This window comes from Hyperolius riggenbachi, chromosome 8 (genome assembly GCF_040937935.1).
Source record: "Hyperolius riggenbachi isolate aHypRig1 chromosome 8, aHypRig1.pri, whole genome shotgun sequence".
In the NCBI taxonomy this organism is placed as follows: Eukaryota; Metazoa; Chordata; class Amphibia; order Anura; family Hyperoliidae; genus Hyperolius; species Hyperolius riggenbachi.
In genome coordinates, this window is record NC_090653.1 from 123,806,575 (window position 1) to 123,823,074 (window position 16,500).

Genomic DNA, 16,500 nt, shown 5'->3' on the forward strand with positions numbered 1-16,500 from the left:
TTTTTTGCTGTGCATTCCGGTCGCCGCTGCTACCCGCCGATTTGCCGCTAACCGTCGCGCCGCAGCCGCCCCCCCCCCCCCCCAAGACCCCGTGCGCTGCCTGACCAATCAGTGCCAGGCAGCGCTGTGGGGTGGATCGGAGTCCCCTTTAACATCACAACGCCGATGACGTCGGTGACGTCACCCCGCCCGTCGCCATGGAGACGGGGGATGCCCTCCAGGAGATCCCGTTCTTTGAACGGGATCTCCTGATCTCCGATTGCCGGAGGCGATCGAAGGGGCTGGGGGGATGCCGCTGAGCAGCGGCTATCATGTAGCGAGACCTTGTCTCGCTACATGAAATAAAAAAAAATGGCTTTGCTGCCCCCTGGCGGATTTTGACAAACCGCCAGGAGGGTTAAAGGACTTACGAGGTCAAAAATCGTAATTTTGATCTTTACCATTAGACGACCCGTCGCAGCCTGGGGGGAATGTAAAGGCTACTTCTAAGGCGGAATAGAATGGAGGGCGCATTAGAACACACCTATGGATTCAAATATTAAACAGGTAAAGATCAAAATTACGATTTTTGACCTCGTAAGTCCTTTAAAGGTGGGAAATGGGTAATGGACAGATGACAGTTGAATGGGTAGGTAAGGGTCAGGAGAGGTGACCTCTGATATGATACCACACCCTCCCAATGATGTTCTGCCTGGGCTACTTAGTAATGCAGACTTCTGCCCCAGAGCACTCTGGGATACCAGGTGTTTCTGCGCATTTCAGAACACACAACAAACATTACGTAAGTGAAATTCCTAGACAGCAGTAATAGACAGTAGCTGTTGGTACTTGTGATAAATTTAAGAATGTAAATCAGGAAAGACTTTACAATGGGATAGCACTGACTAAATAATCTATAAATGAATATTGTAAAATATAAGCAATTTTACTTCTTACGTTACAAGCATTCAGTTTCTCTTTAACTGGGGGAGAACTAGGGAGGTATAAAGGTTAGATTACTGTGACCATCTATTGCTTTCTGTAGCCAGTTTTGGAGACCAGTAGGAAACCATGTAAGCAGCCATATTATGGATAGCCAAAGGAACATTAGAAATTGTTATTGAGATTGGGAGCAGGACACAGACTATTACATATACAGGAACATGTCATGGGACAGGTCATTTCTCAGGACAGAGCATATAGAGAAGGTCAGGGTATTGTTTGGGCACACAGACAACGGAACCATATTTTAACCATTACTGCCACACAGACGTGAGGCTCACGTCCGCGGCAGGTGCTGCTGTAGCCGCAGGGACGTGAGGCTCACGTCTGTGCAGTCTGCAGGGCTGTGCGCACGATCGTGCAGGCAGAAGCCCACGATCGCGATGGTCCCGGCATCAGGGGGGATTGGTGGGAGGGGACAGAAGTCCCCTGAGCCAATCTGTGCCTGTCTGCCGAGAATAATCACTGTTTTTGTTCAAAAACAGTGATCATTCTCTGATCGTGCCGCCGCGCTGCCTCCCGCTTTCTCGTTTCTGCTGCTCCCGGTGCCAATCGTTAGATTAATGATTGGGAACTTTGTTCCCATTCATTCATCTCCACTCTAGGCCTCCATGATCGCAGCCATCAATTAAATCCTGCGTCAACTGAAAAAGTTTGGAATGTCGCAAGATCTTATGACCTGCTTCTACTCTGTTGCCAGTGAGTCAATACTTTGCTCTTCCATCATCGTATGGTATGCAGGGGCATCTGCAAACGACAAGTACAGATTACAAAGAGTCATAAAGTCTGCGGAAAGGATCATCGGTACTCCCCTCCCACCACTCAACCTTCTCTACTCCTCTAGACTGCGCTCAAGGGCCGCTAGGATCAGAAGAGACCCCACCCACCCCGGCAACTGCTACTTCAATGTTCTCCCACTAGGCCGCCGCTACAGGTCCTTACCCACCAGGACCACTAGACACAGAAACACCTTCCCCCAAGCCATTGATCTCCTCAACCTACCCTCCCAATCGCATTCCCTGGCTCCAGCGTTCACACCAGGGTAGTCGCCCGCCCACGTTACATCACCTTAAATGGTCTTCACTTTATCAAGTTCCTCTACTGTCCATCTGTACTACTATTGCATATCTGTTTGTCTACATTACTGTATATCTTGTCTTGTGTACTACTTGAGCTTCTCTGTGTCAAAAATAATTTCAGGTACAAACCACTGTACTTGGCCAATTATCTTGATTCTGATTCTGATTCTAAAATGCATTTAGAATACAATAATTCTTAGAATAATGTACCACCCAAAGAAAGCCTAATTGGTGGCGAAAAAAACAAGGTTTAGATCAATTTGTTGTGATAATCAGTGATAAAATTATTGGGGATTGAAAGGGAGGAGCGCTGAAATGTGAAAATCCGTCCATAAAGTGAAAACAACCCATGGGCGGAAATGGTTAATGGGCATTTTTGTGATTCTGCTTCAGTGCATCCCAGCTTGCTCTCTGCACTCTGAGTCAGGACCCACCTGACAAACACAAGGGAACACATGGAGGGGCCAGCAATTGGAGGAGAGGGGGCGGACATTGATGGCAAAGGGGAGGAACACATGGAAGAGCTCAGCCTCTTCTTGGTGTCAGGATTCAACATTAATGTTGAATATTCTATGGGTTGGATTCAGCAATATACAAGATGGACCTGTCAGTAAGGTATGTCAGCCTTAACCCATTAGCAGCTTCTATAGAGTTATCTAATTTGAGATAAGTGCACAGCTTTTGACCTCAGTCGGCAGAACTCGTTGTGCTGTAAATTCTTGGAATTCTTTGATCTCTCTCTACTAGCAGAAACTATAGAAACTGAAGGTAGAAGTCCTATTTTATTGTCTCACACTGCTCTCTAGTGACAAGTGGCCAAAATGCACATTACAGAAGTACTAATTAGAAGCAGGGAAATGTAACAAATTTAGAAAAAAATAACAAACCAAATAAGAGATTAAAAAATGTGCTAAAGGGGGGGCGTGGCTTGCTCATGGCGCGCTGAAGACGCTTCTTCTTTGAGCTCCCGCTCCACTCGCCCTTAGACCTAACCATTTGCCGTTATTAGCAACCCACACCCTGCCATAATGGGGAACAAGAAGGAAGAGAAGGAGAGCAGGGCCCTGGCCAGCGGCTTGGCGGCTCCCAAAGACCATATACAGCGATTTCTGAAGCCGCTAACCCGAGCGGCAAGTACCCCCGACATACCTAAGATGGCGTCTGACCATGAGCCACCAGACAAGGCCGCATCTCCGTCCTCGCCTACTCCCGCTCCGCCAAGAGTAAACAGTGCTCCCACGTCTCCGGCTCGCGTGGAGGATCCACTAGTAACTTCACCTAGATCTGCTAGCACCCAGGCATCTCCGGCCCGCTCAGAGGGAGCAGAGTCTTTCATCGAAGTGGACCTTCATGAGTACATCCGTACTCTACCCACTAAAGACGACCTCGAGAGGTATGTGAGCCGCATAGAGGAGACATACAAGAGGGAGCTGGAGACGGTGAAGCAGGAGATCCGCCATATAGGCAACAGGGTGGAGAAGATCGAGAAGGACATAGATAATATTGAGAACACCTTAATAGTGCAACAGACCACGATAGACATGCACACCACGCAGATCTACAATATATTCATGAAAATGGATGACCAGGAAAACCGCCATCGGCGTAACAACTTAAGAATCAGAGGCTTGCCGGAATCCATCCAAACGGCGGATATCCCTCCCATGCTCCTCCGCATCTTCAACAAGTTGCTGGACAAGCCACCGGACTCTCCAATCGAGATTGACCGCGCTCATCGCTCGCTGGGCCCGGTCACAAACAACCCGGACAGGCCGCGTGACGTAATCTGCCCCATCCATTACTATACACTGAAAGAGGCCATAATGGCGGCGGCCCGGAAGGCTGAAAACTTTGAGATCGACGGTATCAAAATATCTATCCTCGCAGACCTCTCCAGGCTCACTCTTCAACTGCGGAAGGCGGTAAAGCCACTACTAGAGGTACTACGCGACAAGCACATCCCTTACAGATGGGGATACCCATTCCAACTGCAGGTCAGCCATGAGGGGAAATCAGCGTTCCTAACATCTCCGCATGACCTACAACTCTTTTGCGGAATCCTAAATATCCCCACTCCGGTTCTCCCAGAATGGCCCCTGGACCTCCCGCCAGACAAAGCCAAAGCTGACATAGGCCTCCCTCAGCGCCCGGCGTGGCACACTGCAACCCGTAGAAGAGGGAAAAAGAGAGGCACCGACGAGAACACAGACACTGGGTGAGATAATTGCCTTTTATTTTCCCGTTGTCACTTCTCCCATATGTCGCAGTTCCTTTCTGATCTTCTACTACGTGAACTTTATTGTTTCCTCTTAAAGGCTGTGGCCTGTGGTCTCTGAGAGACAGTTGAGGGGTCCTTGCCCTCCTGCAGGCCAAGCTGCACCAGGAACTTCTTCCCTTACTATTAACAACCCAGTTTTGACCAGCCTGGACCTATGGATACGTAAAATCGTACAATAGCAGCTATAATGCATGTCTGCTGGTTGTTATTACAGGCATATAATCTTTTCAGATACCCCCATGTTGGACTCCTAAAATGGTCTATACATAGCACCGATATGAACTTTCTTCAGCCCTGTTTTCTCATTTTGCCGGATCACTACCACTAAATGCTACCAATGTCCCAAAGGTTATATTAGTGGGTTATAACCCAAAGTCTGAGGGGGTGGAGGGGCCTCAGTGCGACCTGGGCCTCCTCACCTCGCTAGATACACACCTGGCCATTGCCAGATATACTATAATGTTGATGTTACTTTATGTTTCTTATAGAAATGATATATGTATGTTAATCCCTATGTTGATATCCTATGTCTTGTTGATTTTCCCAACACCCCTTCAGGTACCTCTCCTACGCCTCATAAGCCATAGCTTAGGCAGCTTTTTCTCCCCATTACTGACTAATGTCCCACGGGCTGGTGTAATGGCCTCCTTATCCCTGTACCTCCTCACCTATGACTCCGGCCGCTAGTTATCATTTGAGGCCTTGTAAATGTGCTACGCTTAACGCAAAAGGGTTAAACGTCCCAACCAAAAGGTCGCAGATCCTATATAATATGCACAAGAATAACGTGAAAATAATTTTCTTACAAGAGACCCATTACCGTACAAATAGTATCCCTCAAGTTAAAAACAGATACTACACAACCTGGTTTCACAGCACCTTCCCTCTCTCCAAGTCGAAAGGAGTATCAATTGCATTTCACAAAAGCCTGCCTTTCTCGGAGGTGGAATCACTCTCTGACTCCCTAGGGAGATATCTTTTTTTAAGGCTCAAATTGGGTAATAAACACTTTACTTTAGCCTCAATCTATTCACCCAACCAAAATCAGGGGCAGTGGCTTCTACGTCTCCTCCCTAAGCTAGAGGCCTTTGCCAAAGGCCCAATTATTATAGGAGCTGATCTCAACCTATGCCTTAACCCCGATCTTGACTCCTCCACTGGCCACTCTAACATACCCAGGGGAGTTCTCCTCCGAGTAAAGGCTAAGCTAAACGACATGCATCTATCAGACTGCTGGAGAATTTTGAACCCCAAAAAAAAGGATTTTTCCTTTTTTTCTTCCCCACATGGGTCCTTCAGTCGTATTGACTATATCTTGATCTCCCATGGTCTGTTAGACAGGGCTCTTGATTCGGACATAGGAGTGAAACTCTGGTCAGACCACGCTCCGGTTTACTGCTCTCTGGATGTCCTACAGAACTCCAGAGGTGAATTCATATGGAGATTAAATAATAACTTACTCAAAGACCCGGATTGCTTGCAAGACACACGTAGAACCATTGCTGAATTTATCGCAAATCACGCAAATGATGAGACGCCTGAGGCAGTGAAATAGGAGGCCCTCAAATGCACCATTAGAGGTCTGTTTATATCTTATGGCTCTAGACTCAAGAGACTCAAAAGCGCGAAATTATCTAAACTACTGGCCAACTTAGCTTTATTGGAAGCTAAACATAAGGCAGAGAACAACAAACTTCCAAATACCACGGTAGAACCTGCTAAAACCCGACACCAAATCTTAGCCCTTCTAGATGAACACTCCCTTAAGCATCGAGAAAGACTCCAAAGCACACGATATACACAAGCAAACAAATGTGGTACCGCCCTTGCACGTTACCTACACCCTAAAAATAACACGACCTTCATCCCCTCTATTTCTACCCACTCAGGGGGTATGAAACACAAGCCCACAGACATAGCAGAGGAATTCCGCACCTTCTACCAATCGCTGTACAATATTCCAGGGAAATTTAAAGACCTAGGACGCCCTGCCCTAATAAAAAAGATTAAATCTTATATAAATGATACCAAGCTGCCCACCCTGTCTTCAGACAAGGTAGAGGAGCTCGAAAAAGATTTCTCTGAAGCCGAGGTCCTTTCAGGAATTAGCTGCATGAAAATAAATAAAAGCCCAGGGCCAGACGGGTTCTCGGGAGCCTTTTATAAAACATTTTCCAAAGAGCTCGCACGTCTACTGACCTCTGCCTTTAACTCAATTTCACAAGACTCTCCTTTCCCAATACAAACCCTTCAAGCCCATATAGTAGTTATCCCGAAACCGGGCAAGGACCCTAACTCATGTGGCAGCTACCGACCTATCTCGCTCATCAATCTGGACGTCAAACTATATTCTAAAATCATAGCAGATAGACTTAGAGACTCCCTGCCCCATATTATCCACACAGACCAAGTGGGTTTCACACCTCTTAGAGAAGCAAGGGACAATACCCTAAAAACAATATCTCTGATTCACAAGGCCCATTTCAATAAGATCCCTATGTGTGTACTAACGGTCGACGCAGAGAAGGCGTTCGACAGGATCCATTGGGAATTCATGCGCGAATCTCTAATTCAGATTGGCATTGGCCCAAGCCTCTTGCAAAAGATCATGGGTTTATATAGATCCACCTCAGCCCGGGTTCGTGTAAATGGAATCCTGTCGGACGCCTTCCACATAAACAACGGCATGAGACAAGGGTGCCCCCTATCCCCTCTTTTATATATCTTATGCATGGAACACTTTGCCAACGCATTAAGAGCTAATCCCGACGTACGGGGAATCCAAATTGATGGGCGAGAGGCCAAACTATCGTTATATGCAGACGATTTGTTATTATACCTGTCCTCCCCACACATCTCCTTTCCTAACTTCCTTAAAGAGAAACTCCAACCAAGAATTGAACTTTTTCCCAATCAGTAGCTGATACCCCATTTTACATGAGAAAGACAATGATTTTCACAAACAGACCATCAGGGGGCGCTGTGTGACTGATTTTGTGCTGAAATCCCTCCCACAAGAACCTCTGAAGACCGCGGTACTCCTGGCAAACAGCCACAATGTAACAATGTTCAGAGACAGGAAACAGCTGTTATTAGCTGTCTAACAGCCAGAGCAGCTAGAAACAGCTAAATAACCTGCCCACAGTAACAATGTCTCCATGTAATAAATGTCAGAATGTGAATCTGGGAGAGGAAAGATTTTACAATGAGCAAACACTGACTAAATCATTTATACATAATTATGGTAAAAAATGAAGCACTTTTTTTACTACATTATTTTCACTGGAGTTCCTCTTTAAAGAAGCCGAAGTATTTGGCAACCTCAGCAACTTTAAAATCAACCTAGCTAAGACGGAGGTACTAAACGTATCCCTTCCACCTTCTGAGATAGCTACCCTCAAGAAGGCCCTCCCATTCAAATGGCATGTGGAGGCCATAAAATACCTAGGAATTATGATCCCAGCTGACCTATCAAACCTGTACAAATTAAACTTCCCACCCCTATTAGACAGAATACACAAAGATCTGCAATCCTGGGATAAATTGCACCTGTCCTGGCTGGGGAGAGTCAATGTCATTAAAATGGATATTCTCCCACGACTTCTATATGTGTTACAGGCTATCCCCATTTCGCTGCCTCGTACCTATATTAATTTGCTTGAGCGTAGAATTAGGAACTTTATATGGAATAGCAGAAAACCGAGAGTCCGATTCAAATTACTCCACAGACCAAAGGAGGAGAGAGGACTGGGTTTACCAGATATGAAGAGATACCATATTGCTGCTCAATTAATCCTGATATTAGACTGGTTCCATGGCAGGCAACAGAAACAGTGGGTCTCACTTGAAAAGGGTTCACAAGACCTCGACCAGAGAGCTCTACTTTGGTCCACGAAATCTAAGCGTCCCCTCCACCAAACCCTGCCCTACTGGTCTGCAGTTATCATATCCAAATGGGATGCATATTGTTCTCAATTTCAGTTATCCACCATTCCAAGTCCTCTCACACCTTTACTGGACAATAGCGAGTTCGGAACAGGTATAGGTAGGAACTCATTCCTGGGACACGATAGAATTAAATGGCCGCAGGTTAGGCATATTACAACTAAATCTTCCTTACTCCCACCTGAACTCTGGAAAGCTAGCACACATACTCCTAACCCAGATTGGCTTACTATCTCCCAAGTAAGAACCTTTTACGCCTCCCTCCTACCTAAGGCTAGGATCCATAGAGCCCTCTCCTCGTTTGAACAATTGTGCTGTATGCAGGATAAACCCTCGCATATGCTGGCACAAGTCTACTCTATCCTTAATGCTTCCAATGGCGATGACTGCCTGCAGAAACTACAGGACACTTGGCACAGGGACCTAGGTAGGGAACTGGATAACGAAGACTGGGACAAAATTTTCGCCCTAGCACACAAACTATCCCCATCCATAGATGCCCAGGAAAGAAACTTCAAAATCATCTGCAGATGGTACAAGGACCCAGCTAGATTGGCTAAATTCCAACCTTCCTCCTCAAACCTCTGTTGGAGATGTAGTAATGAAATAGGTGACTACTTCCACATTTGGTGGAAATGCAAACATATTCGCCCGTTCTGGTCAGATGTCTTCGATCTGCACGATCTTATTTACCTAACCCCTATGCCCTGTACCCCCGAGATAGCCTTGCTCTCTGCCATCCCGGGCTCCATCTCTAGGGCCAAAAAATCTATCTTTAGATTTATCCTCATTAGTGCACGTCTCCTCCTTACTCGGAAATGGAAACAGCAGGCCATTCCCACTAAAGCTGAACTAATTGTGCAGGTCGATCATCTCAAAAGAATGGATGAACTAGTATTATCTGCCCAGAACAAAAATGACATTTTCGTTGCACGATGGGCTATTTGGATTGATTTCTGCGATTCTGACAAGTGCTCCAATTACTTGTCGGGTTCTTCAGTACACCCCACATAACCATTCCCACAACTGTACTAGCGGACCATACTCCCTCAACACAATTTCGCCCTAAGCTCCGCCTAGACTAATTAAACCACAATTTAGGATAAAGAGCTTATTTCCATGAGAATTTTGGTACCTTCCCCCCGTCCTTATGTCTTTCCCCTCCCCTCCTTCCCCTCCACCTCCCCGCCCTAAGTGTCTATCCCCTAGACACAGGTTCATCCTTGCTCCCCCTCCCTCCCTCCTTCTGTTTTCCCTCCCATCCCCTACACTTCTTACCGCAAACACCACTAACAGTCCTAGCTTTTAGTATATTGGACTTATGTGAATAAGCTTCGTTGTTAAGGTATCTAGCTGTTCGTTTTAAAGGGTACCACCTTGTCTTTGCGCGTTTAAATTCTACTGCTCATACTCTTCGGGTGTACCACACACCAGAGATGTACCTAATATACCTGAGCATTCTTCATTCCAATGTACCACATGATGTGTTATGCTAACCTGTTTTGAAAAATTTCAATAAAAATTGATTTTTGAAAAAAAAAAAAATGTGCTAAAATAAATTGGCATGGAGCACTTGCAAGTCTCTAAATAAATTGGCTGCTAAAGGGTTAAAGGCACATAACTATATGGCCAAGTACTATGCATAAAAATGACTACAGGTACCCTTTAAAAAAGGGTTCACCATTAGCCGTTGAGTCATCTGAACTGGTATTTTGTTGTACTCCAAAAGGGAGATGCTGGGAAGAAAGCATTACTTTAGTGTTTTTCAGTATTTTGTTTCTGTGAATAGTAATGTACGGCTTGTTCAGCTCTTTGTTAAAACAGGGAAACCTTTTCTTCTTTATTAAAAGGAGACTGAAACCCGCATAGATTATAACGAGACTACAATTTAGTTGTGATAACTTTGCGGCCATCTACTGGCCGAGCCAAGAAGGAAATTGGCTACAAACTGCTTCTGCAATTAGCTCAAGCCGATTTCAACAATGAACTAGCAGTGATTTTTCCATGATTTGTCTGCATTCCCAAAGACTTGCATTAACCGCAATTCACACATCGAAAAAGGCCATCCTGCTCCATGCCCTTCAATGTGAGGAAACCATCCAAGCTCTCTTTAAAGAGACTCTGTAACAACATTTTCAGCCTTATTTCGTCTATCCTACAAGTTCCTATACCTGTTCTAATGTGGTCTGGATTACTGCAGACTTTTCTAGTTGCACTGTCTCTGTAATATATATAATCTTCTTTTCTTTGTCAAGCTTTGTCGACCCAGAGAGGAAAGTTATGCACGCCCCCTCCAGGCCCTCCTCTGCTCTCGTGTGCTGTGTGAGGCACAGGCAAGGTCTCTGCTCACAGCCAGCCTGTCTGCAAGGCTTACAGAGCTGTGAGCTCAGACAAGCAGCTAAGGCAACAAGTGGGAGTAACATTCCAACAGTCAAGTCACTACAAACAGGCACCTGCTTTGATGATATAGTTCCTGTTTGGCGGCCATCTTCATTGTTTACAAAAACAATGGATAAAACAAGGATTGTATCACCAAGAAAGCAGAGGGCTAGGAGAAGAACAACAAACAGGCTGGTACGTTTATTTATGTAAGATTTTTACAGTACAGATTCTCTTTAAATGCAGATATAGAATTAACCATCACTTACTCCCATGGAAAGATATTTCACCTCTTATCTGCTCTTACTGCAAAGACCCCCTTTCTAAATACATGGCGAAAACTTTTTTTTCTAGTTAAAAAAAAACTTCTGCACTTTTCTTATTGCTAACAGCAATACGTGGAAAGAAGAGCCAGAGAATCGTCATTACGGGTAAGAGGGACATTGCTTCTTGTTCTAATTTGGAGAAATATTTGAGTGCATTCATTATAAGACATGTCTAAATATTGTAATAATGCACAAAATGTTTCCTAGGAACAAATAAGGCAAGACTTAGGAATTCGTTCATTTGAATTCTGAAGTATGCAAATTTGAAGCACAACCCATGAAAGATCTGCGTTAGACGGTATAAATAAAACAAAAGCATGTTTGTGCCCTCAGGATCATTCCTATTCATGCAGGCGGTTCATACGGATTTTAATTAAAAGCTCCTTTTGTCCCTCCTCTCTTGAAACTATTTATATTAAAGTAAAAATAAAGCTTAATAATAAAGTTGCTAATTTGTGGCAGAGGAATATGCTAGGCGTAATTTATGGCAGAGGAATAAGCAAGGTACAGATGGGAGTCGGACATATAAGCCATCTTTCTTTGTAAGCAACATTGCTCTATAAACGAAACCATGTATGCAGATTATCTCCTAGGGGGTAGAGGGGGGAGCAGGAGACCTTTGGTTATCAGGGAATTTAGCAGTGAGCTACCCAGAAAATACAATCTGGCAGAATGGTCAGCTTCAGATGCTGGGAGATGCACACATAGACACTCAAGCATTGCTTGATCTGACACTGATAATTGCCTAATTTGATTTCACTGAGTTCAGTATAATCTATCTATATGATTTTACGATTATTTAAAGCAAAGCTGAAGCGAAAAAATACTTATGATGAATGAATTGTATATGATAATGAATAGAACATAAGTAGCAAAGAAAAGAGTCTCATATTTTTATTCTCAGTTCTATAGCTTATTTATAACATTGCATCATACTGTCACAGTTGCAGTTTTAAAACCACACTCTGTCTTTTGAGCTATGAAACAAAGCAGAAATAATGACCCTTTGAACTCTCCTGCAGTAAAATCGTATCTCAAACTCTCGGTTACTGTTTCTTGGCTTTTTAAAAGGAGTCTTAAGTGTAAAAAAAAACAAAACAGATACTTACCTAAGGAGAGGGAAGGCTCTGGGTCCTATAGAGCCTTCTCGCTCCTCTCCTCGTCCCCTTGTTCTAACGCTGGCTCCCATGTTAGCAGTCTCCAAATGACTGCTCTCTTCCACTGCGGGAGGCTTCTAAAGTCTTCAATAGCCTGAGGTTGCTATAGTTGGCTCCTCCAGTAAAGGTGGCCAAATATGTCCCCTCCAGTATAGTTAGCCCCCCTCCCAGTGCAGGTAGCCAAAGAGTAGGTAGACAAACATGCCCCTCCCCCCCCCACCAGGATAAGGTAGCAAATGGTGTCTTCCACAAGTTATAGGTAGCCCCCAGCCATAAGTAGCCAAAACTGTGTTCCCCAGTATAGGTAGCTCTTCACTCATGGGTAGCCAAAGATGTCCCCCAATATAGGTAGAAGGTAGTTTTCCCAATAAAGGTAGAAGGTAGTTCCTCTCCCATTAGTAGCCAGAGGTGTCCCTGGTGGTCGCCCGCCTCATAGGTAGCTAGAGGTGCCCCTGGTGGTCGTCCTCACATCCACATAGTTAGCCAGGGGTGCCCCCGGTGGTCATTCCCCCATCCCATAGGTAGCCATGGATGCCCCTAGTTGTCTTTCCACCATAGGCAGTCAGAGGTGCCCCTGATGCTCATCTCCCCATCCCCATAGGTAGCCAGATGTGTCCCTGGTCATTCCCCATTACCCTCCCCCCCCCCCCACCACCACCACCGCCAGCAGAGTAGCAGCAGCAGGAAGACACGTACATTATCCAGATGGCCCTGGATAGAGTACTGGTTAAGGGCTCTGCCTTTGACATGGGAGACCAGGGTTCGAATCCTGGCTAGGTCAAGTACCTATTCAGTAAGGAGTTCAAGGCAAGACTCCCTAACACTGCAGGGTGGCCTCCTGAGCGCGTCCCAGTGGCTGCAGCTCTTGAGCGCTTTGAGTCCGACAGGAGAAAAGCGCTATACAAATGTTCAGATTATTATTATTATAATCTGCTCTTAGTATCCGCAGATCTCCCAGCTCCTCTACCTACTGGTTCTCCTGCAGAAAGTAAAGGGAGCGATGCAGCTATGGAGGGCAGATCGGATGGGAAACTCGGGCCGGTTGGATCATGATGCATGGTACTCTGGATTAGGAAGGGGTGGACAGATAAGATAGGGCCCTAGGAGAGGGAGTGAAGAGAGAAGTCCTGTGGTGAACATCTGACCAGCTGCTGCTTCTTGAATGCAACATTGACTGGGCCCACTGGAGAATCCTCTAGCCCAGTCTGGCTCTGCTCGATTTGAACTGTTTTTGTCTTGTAAGTTTTTTGTTCACTGTGGAAAAATTGTACTGCATACACTTTTTTGTAGGTAGTCCCTTACACACCCCAATGAGTTCTGGGTCACCATGAGCTTGCTGGTTAGTCTGTGCCTCTCGGATTTACAAGCCCTACTCCATAGAGCCAAATTAATCCATGCCATGCACTGATGAGGATCAAACAATCCGAAACAGTCTGTATGCATGTTGGATTATTATGGCTCTGTACATATTAACAAGCTGACACATCATTGCATTCCAGCGGTTCTGGAGGTGTGTTTAGCTTCTAAGGGTACAATGGTTAATTTGCATATATTCAGCAGTGGTGCCTGGGAGACATCTCGAGCTCACTCCAACCTGAATTATCGCAAATTCTTTCTGTTTTAGGAAAGCAAACTTTTGTTTTACTTTTTTGTAGGGTGGGATAGAATAAGACAGCATCAGACATAAAGAAAGTCTATGGTAATGCAGAGAATCTCACTGTATTTCCACGTATATGAAGTAGTAACATACTGAAGATAATACTCCAGTGTGATCGCAAAAGCGCTGCATGCAGCATTCCAGAAGCGATTGTGGTGTGATTCTCATTTCTGGAACAAGAATCGCAGACACATTCACCGAAAAAGCACTAGCGACTGCAACTTTTGACAATTTTTGGTGTGAAAAGGCCCCAAACAACTAATGATCAAACACAATATTAACAAGTATATTTAGCAACATGTGGTACAGAATCAGCAGGAAGCAGCAGAGTTAAAGGTAGGATACAAGGTCAAGATCAGGTCATCAAAGCAACATAAACAGGTTCAATGTGCAGGAACAGGTTTGTCCAGAACTTAAAGCAAACTTTAAAGGGACCTCAAACTAACATGAAGCCAGCTGATACACATAACACTTCCAAAGAGGTGTGTCCCTAAGCCACAACAAGGCCAATCTCATTGAGGAGTACCTACACTAGTGGTGGATGCAAGCATATCCTACTTATACTATGTGCGTCTCTACGAACGGACACAAACCTAATGAAATAAAAGCATGAGAGCTAGCTTACCTGTGGTCACTCACAAGGCTATGGACCCCAAACCAGTGCAGGTAAGCCTTGAAGGGGGAGGGGGGGCACCAACAGAAAACAGAATCCCACCATGTCACTGCTTTCACTGTGTCAGACACTGCAGAGATGATTTTGCTCTCTATGCTTTATTAAGGCAATGATAGGCCAAAGAATCAAAAGCGAGATCGGACATGTCAGAAATTATCTATCGAACCATCTTATCAGCTTAAAAAGGAACCATGTATTCCCAGCATTAAACATTGGCTTCCTTCTGAGTTATGGAAATCACCATCTGTAGTGCTAAATTTAGTGCACCTTTAAAAAAAAAATCTGCCCTGCAACACTGCTGGCTGATCTACAGAGTTGATCAATAAAAAGCTAAATTCCTGACACTGACGCAAATTTTATGCCAGTTGTGTGCAAATGGACATTGAGCCCACCCAATTAATTTGCTGTATGCATGTATTAGATACTGACGCAAATTTTATGCCAGTTGTGTGCAAATGGACATTGGGCCCACCCAATTAATTTGCTGTATGCATGTATTAGATTAGAAACCAACTCTGGAAATTAGCCATCGTTTACTTGGCAGATTAGCAAGGAGAAAGCCACGGTTCTCATCCAAACATATCGCTGATTATCTGCTCTTTGCTAAAGATCATGGCCTCGATTCATAAAGCATTACCGCATGCGGTAATGCTGAAAACAGATTACCGAGCACTTAGGAAAGTGTCAATTCATAAAAACAGTTACCGCATGAAAAGCTGAAGTTACCGAGCAGTGAGATAATTTACCAACTTTTGCTGGAAATACCTCCTAAATGTCAGTAAATGTCAATTCATAAAAGTTGCAGCATGCAATAACAAGCCGAAAAATTACCGGCTGCTCTGGGCTGGTGATATGAGAGTGATAGGAGAGCGGCAACACTGTGAAAGCCAGCAGAGGGGGATAAGCTGTGACTGACAGGACTGACAGGAGCAGAGCCAATAGAAACAGCTCATGTCCACTTCATTTATGGGCTCCTTATATTGAGTCACGAACTAGCAGACCATCCATTATCTTTACAGATATGGTTATCTATAAAAAATATTGATAAAAATATTATGCTATTTAAACCTAAAAAATAGGTATATATAAGGAGCCCATAAATGTGCCACTCATTGTGATATACATCTCTGGCTGCGTGACAGTCAGAGACGGCTAATTTATGCACTTTATAATTATTTATTTTATCATTTATTTATGTATTTAAATACATATGTACAATTATGTCAGACTGGTATTACAGTATATAATATATTATATTAATTTATTTTTTTATTATTTTATAGTATATTGTGCTTGTGATTGTATTTTATAATGCTATTATATTTTATGTGTGTATATGTGCAGAGCACTGAGCGCCTCTCTTTGATATCTGTAGGCACTTTTATTTGGCCTGAGGAAGTGGGCATAGTCCCATGAAACGCGTTGCCTGTGCTTAATATTCAATTCAACTTCCTTACTTAAAGTGAGTTTGTCGTCTGTGATGTAAGCCACCTCAACCTTTTTTCATTTTATTGATTTTAAAGTGTTTTATATACATTGGGCGCCTCTTTACCCTCTACTGTACCTTACTCCCCCCACCCTTCTGGGAGGGGAGCCTTGCGCACCTATCCAAGGAGCGCAGGTTTTTTGCTAAGAGAGCGACCGAGTCCAGGACTGCTGGTAGACCTGAGTGGAGTCAGGTTTAAAACACTCCACCTGCCTGAAGTGGTCGGTTGCCCCCTTTGCAACCCACCTTTGTGAGTACCCTTCTATAAAGTACTTTTTTATACCCAATACTTGTGACATACTGCACCATTTGGGCTCCCTTTGCCTTTGTTTTTTCCCTCCAGTACCGTACATGTGGTGGTGGGGACTAGACTAGAGGTGTGGTGGGGATGTGACTAGAGGTGTGGTGGTGAGGATTGGACTAGTGGTGTGGTAGGCCTGTGACAAGAGACATGTGGTGGTGGGGACTGGACTAGAGGTGTGGTGGGGATGTGACTAGAGGTGTGGTGGGCCTGTGACAAGAGACATGGTGGTGGGGAC